This window comes from Megascapheus bottae, chromosome 14 (genome assembly GCF_031878675.1).
Source record: "Megascapheus bottae isolate mThoBot1 chromosome 14, mThoBot2.hap1, whole genome shotgun sequence".
NCBI classification, from domain to species: domain Eukaryota; kingdom Metazoa; phylum Chordata; class Mammalia; order Rodentia; family Geomyidae; genus Megascapheus; species Megascapheus bottae.
The window spans coordinates 8,208,981-8,214,980 of record NC_143522.1 but is presented as its reverse complement, the minus strand read 5'-3'; positions in this window follow the sequence as shown (position 1 = coordinate 8,214,980).

The window sequence follows — 6,000 nt, the reverse complement described above, 5'->3', positions numbered from 1 at the left end:
ATCAGCTAGTACTGTCTAGGATTCAAGCAAGAAATGGCCACCTCCTTCAGGAAAAGGGATCCCAGCTGGGGTTCTAGGCTCCCATTCTAGAATCTCTACTTTGTCGGTAGCCCTTGTTCAACCTATAGCAGGTAAACAGCAGCCTCACAGCTCCATGGTATGGAAAACAAAAAGCCTGGGATCAGCCGGTTTCCACTAATCCCCTGCTGCCATGCATTTTTAGAGAACTGTCATCCATGGGCGATAAGGATCCAGGGTTTAAAGTCAGGTCTTGGTTGTCTCGTGTTGCTGAACCTTGATTTTCTTCCTCCCTTGAACTGATTCTCCTCCCTTGAACATAGCCTGGGCTTGGCTACTGACAAATGCAGGTGACAATGTGTGACTTCAGAAAGGGACTTGAGACTTCCTGTTGATGTTTCTAGGACTGCTTATCTTGGAGAACATCAGTGCCATGTCATGAGGACACTCAATCAGTCTATGAAGAGCCCAGGTGGCAAAGAACCAACAGCCGCATGCAGGGGTGTGGGGTGGACAAGATAGCATCATTTCCTGCAGGCCTGGTCAAGCCTTCAGCATCTTACTACCACCCAGTCGAGTCAGAGGAGAGATTCTGAACCAGAGCCATTTGGTTCTGCTGCTCCTAAGTCCTTCACCCATAGAAATGGCAAGATGTCTGTTCTTGGAAACTGCTAAGTTTAAGGTTCACTTTCTGTGCAGCATCAGGGAGATTTCATTGCTACACACAATTGAGAAGTCAACAGCTTGGGTGGAAGGGATCAACAATGTCATGAAGACTTCATTCCTGTTTTCTTTGACTTGTACTTCTGAAAGGTACTGGCTTCCTCCCCCCGCCCCCAGCTTCCTTGTAGTGAGTCCCCAAAGCTGAAGGTGCATCCTTATTGCAAGAATCTCCAGGGAATGGCAAGACTGCTGTGCTTCTCTCCTAGGAATGCCATCAGAAGCTTCATTGTATGTCCTTTATTCTGATTGGGTTCATGCCATCCTAACCCAGTTGTTGTGCTTTGATTGGCTAGGTCAGTTTGCCCCACCCTGGTAGTTGGGGTGGGGTCAATTCTACCTGAAGCACTGGGATTAGTGTCTCCCCGGAGAAATATCTAGGATAGTTGCTAGGAGGGAAAAATGGTTGCTGAGCAGTGAAACAACAGGTGTCTATTGTTCCGGCCTTTGTATTGTACTCTTCAATGTATGCCTTGTACACATTATTCTTGGCTAGCTACTATGACCTGGCTACTCCTGGGCTGCTCACTTCCTGGTCTCATGCACATCTTCCATGCCACATGTGCAGTGAGACCCTCCCTGAGCACCCCCATTTTAAAAAGTCCTTTCCTTCAACTTCTTACACACTATTGTTTATTTTTTCCTAAGAGCAGTTACTATTGTATTACTTTACTTATCTTTCTTACCAGGCTCTTCCACTGAAATGTAAGCTTCCATAGGACAAGAGTGTTTGTCCTCTCTAGCCCCTGTTGCATCTTCTCTAACTAGAATAGCATTTAGTACATAGTAGCTACTCAAAAAATGAGGGGCCAGGAGTGTGGCCTAGTGGTAGAGTGCTTGCCTAGTGTGCACAAAACCCTGGATTTGATTCTTCAGTACCACATGCACAGAAAAGACTGGAAGTGGTGCTGTGGCTTGAGTGGTAGAGTGCTAGCCTTGAGAAATGTCAAGGACAGTGGCCAGGCCCTGAATTCAAGCCCTAGGACTGGTAATAAATAAATAAATAAAATTGAGTGAACAAGTATATATCATCATCTTTTTTTTTTTTTTTTTTTGCCAGTCCTGGGCTTGAGCTCAGGGCCTGAGCACTGTCCTTGGACTTTCTCAAGGCTAGAGCTCTACCACTTGAGCCTCAGCACCACTTCCGGCTTTTTTCTATGTATGTGATACCGAGGAATCGAACCCGGGTCTTCATGCATGCTAGGCAAGCACTTTAACCACTAGGCCAAACTCCCGGCCCCTATATCATCATCTTATGAAGCAGATGAGATGTAGGTGAAGCTCCATTGCAGATAAGGAGACAAAATCTTGAGTGAAGGACCCTAGACATTGTCATGGAGATGTAAAAAGGGTTTCTTTTTAACCTCTTATTGTGGCATGTTAATGAGAAAAGAGCAGAGGGGAACATCCCTATGGTGTGTTCCCACCAAATGAGGTTAAGTGATGCTCTGATGCAGCAATTCCGACAGAGAAAGTGGTAGGAAATTGAGTCATGGCTGGGCTCTCTTCTCAGGCATGAAGGATCCAGAGGAACCACCTGCTCACTCCCAGTCAGACCTCCTCACTGCTGAGAGTAGCAACTTAGTTTCAGCAACTGTCACATGTAAATGAATGTGGTACATCTGAATCTTCCTGGTTTTATAGTTTCTTTTAAAAGAAAGCTATAAGCTTGTATCAATTGTTATTGTGGATGATAAGCCTTAGAGAAGTGTGTACTTCCTTTTAGGTTAATAAGCATGGAAGAAACATTGAAACAAAAATTAGGTAACTTGGGGAAGATTTGTATCCTTTGTAAAAAAGAGACTTGCATTTTAGTAGTCAAGATGGCAAAGCTGGGCCCTGATGTGCTCACAGCATTGGAGAGGCAGAAGCAAGGAGGATCATAAGAAGAGCTAGAGATATAATAGTGACTTTCACATCAGCCTGGGCTACATAGCAAGACCCTGTCTCAACAAAAGAAAATGAGTCAAAAAAGTGCAAAACACTTCCCAAAGTTTCCAATGCTAGTACTGGGTCTTAAAGTCAGGGCCTGGATAGTGTCACTTAGCTTTTTCACTCAGAACTGGCACTCGATCACTCAAGCAATGTCTCCACTTCTGCCTTTTGGTGATTAATTTGATATGAGAGTCTTGTGAACTAGGACCAGTGAGGACTGGCTTCAAACTTTGATCCTTAGAACTCAGCCTCTTCCAGCTAGGATTATAGGCATGAGCCACCAGCTTCTCTTGTCTCTTGTTTGGAGTCTGAAATGTTCTTAGGAGAAGGCTCAGAATTCAGAATTTCACAACCAGGAACTTAACACTTTCCAAAGTCCAGTTTCTTGTTTTGCAGATGAGTAAATACAGCTAGGGGACTTGGATTCCTGACTCTAGGGCTCTTTCCCTGGCCCTGTCCTTCACACCCGAGCTATCCCATCCTCACTTCCCACCCCACAAGTGACTTGGACAGGCCTCCACTGCTGTGCATCAGTGGAAGACAGGGGCATCAAGTTGCTAAAAGCTTCCCTTCCCTCCTCCCCCTGCCTGAAATCTGCTGGCATGCCCCACCCACCCAAGATGGGGCTATTACTCAACAAGAAGTCCCAGCTGCAGTTCCAGTGTTTACATTGGGATTCACTAGGAACTAGAGGTACCTGGGGAGAGCTCCCAGTCTTTCTTAGAGGACTCAGCCAGCCAGCACAGTTTTCAAGCCTGGCTATCTCAGCTCCCAGAATAACTGTAGAAGTTGGATGTCTGAGAGTACTAGGTTTTGCCCCCTGGAATTTGGGGGAGAAATGTAAACATGATCTCTGGGAAAGAGGGTGCCAGCCAGACCAGATGTTCTGGGCAGAGCATGGGAACCAGAGAAAACCTGTCTGCCTATTCCAGGCCAGCCTTTTACTAGAGATCCTGCAAGAGGGGAACTGTCACCACCCCCAGCAATCTAGAAGGGAGGAAGGAATGGGCCTGTGGAAACAGCTCCAAGCAGACTGGTAGTTGAAGAACGGGGGTGGGGGGGTGGGGGTGGGCGGCTGAGGCTGCCAGCTGGTGCCTGGGGCACAAAAGGGACACAGTTCAGCACTTTCCAGCACTGGTTTCTCAAGGGGCCAGAGGACTTGGGAAATGCTTATGTAGACTATGACAAAGGATTGACAGCCCAAGGCCTGTCACAGCTTGATAGGGAAACTGAGGCACAGAGATGAAATTAATGCCCTATTTCACTTAACAAGGATTGAAATGGAGGTCAAAGCAGAAAATGATTGCAGTTCCACTAGGAGTGCAGAGAACGTGAGTGTATTAGCTTGAATTGGGAGGGGCACAAAACTGGTCTATGGCTTCCTGAGCCAGAAGCCTAAGAAACCATAGAACATATTTTTCCTACCTCTAGCCTTCCACAAAAATCGAGTGAATAGCACTTACCTGAACTACGTGGGATGTGGGTTATTGGTACTAGTGCTTGAATGCAGGGCCCAAGTGCTGTCCCTAAGCTTTTTCACTCAAGGCAGGGGCTCTACTACTCAAGCCACAGCTCTCCTTCTAGCTTCATGTCACTTCCTAATAGTCCAGCTCATTTTTATACTTTCAGACTCTACCTGTTATTAGCCATCTGTTGGCTGAATTATAGGAAGAAAGCCCTTGGTAAGAGTTTGAGTTTGGGGAGGCAAAAGGCTCTTTCTGAACCTCTCAGTTCTAAATTCACAGAAACCATGATGTCTCCCCCTTTCCCAAGTAGAATGGCTCATCTGCCCCAGAGCCAGGTTCTTCCAACAACAGAGCATCTGTGGCTCTCTGGGATTCACCCGAGCCTCTGCCCAGAGCAAGGTAATGGATGAGGCAGGAGAAGGTGTAGGTTTCTGTCTCCCTGGAGCAGCAGAAAGGCCTCTGTTGATGGGAGAAAGGGCTCATTCTCTTCCTTGCCACTGACTTAAGCAAACCCTCAGTTCCTATCCGCCACTGAACTTAGTATGCATACTGGCAAGAACACTGTCCAGCATCTCAGTTCCTTTGTCAGTGAAGTCAGAGAAATCAATCTTTCTTTCTTTCTGTTGATCATGGGACTTGAACTCTTTCTTTCTTTCTTTTCTTTTTCTTTTTTTGTCAGTCACAGGGCTTGAACTCTGGGCCTGGGCACTGTCCTTGAGCTCTTCAGCTCAAGGATACTGCCCTACCCTTTGAGCCACAGCAGCACTTCCGGTTTTCTGGTGGTTGGTTGGAGATAAGTGTCTCACAGGCTTTAGTGTTCAAGCTGGCTTTGAACCTCGATCCACAGATCTCAGCCTCCTGAGTAGTTAGGATTACAGGCATAAGCCACCATGCCTGCCGTGCTCTCTCTCTCCCTCTCTTCCTCTCTTCCCCCTCCCTCTCTCCCCCTCCCTTCCATCTTTCTGTTTCTTTCTGTCTTCCTTTCTGTCCTTCTTTCTCTGGTTCTGGGCCTGAGCACTATCTCTAAGCTCCTTTTGCTCAAGGTTAGCAATCTACCACTAAAGCTATATCACAACTTCTGGCTTTTTCTATGATTAATTGAAGATAAGAGCCTCATAGGTTTTCCTTCCCTTGGTTGGCTTTGAATCATCATAATCCTCAGATCCCAGCCTCCTGAGGAGCTAGGATTACAGGCGTGGGCCACCGCACCCAGCTAGGTCTCTCAGTTCTATCTCCTAAGAAATCTTTTCCACTCATCTCCATTCCTACATGGATTATTTCAACAGTTTTGCAACCTATCTTGCACTTTCCAGCCAACCTCATCCTTCATCTTCCCTCCCCTGCCCCCATGAATCTTACTTCATACAGCACAGACCACCTCTGGAGCCCTGTCTCTTGCCCCTCCTAGCCTCAGATGTCTATTTCAGCCACATGGAAATGCTAGGCATTTTTCTGTATACCACACGGTGCCGGCTGCTGTGTTGGTCGTTCTGCCTGGAATATCCTCCCACTCTCTCTCATTCCTTAAGGCTCACTCAAGTTTCACCTCCTCCAAAAAGTTAAACTGGAGCCATCTTTCTCAAGCAGCTCAGTGTCCTTCTGTGGGCTTGAGATAACTCTAGCACCTTCCTGCTTCTGTGTCATTGGCTCATATTTTCTTTCTGTGCCTGTCTCTGTATGTGGCAGGAAATGTGGCTTTTTCTTTTTCCCTTCCTTCCATCCTTCCTTCTTCCTTCTTTCCTCCCTTCCTTTCTCTTTCCTCCCCCCTCCCTTCCTCCCCTCCTCCTCCTCTGCCGCCTTCCTCCTCCTCCTCCTCCTCCTCCTCCTTCTTCTTCTTCTCCTCCTCCTCCTCCTCCTCCTC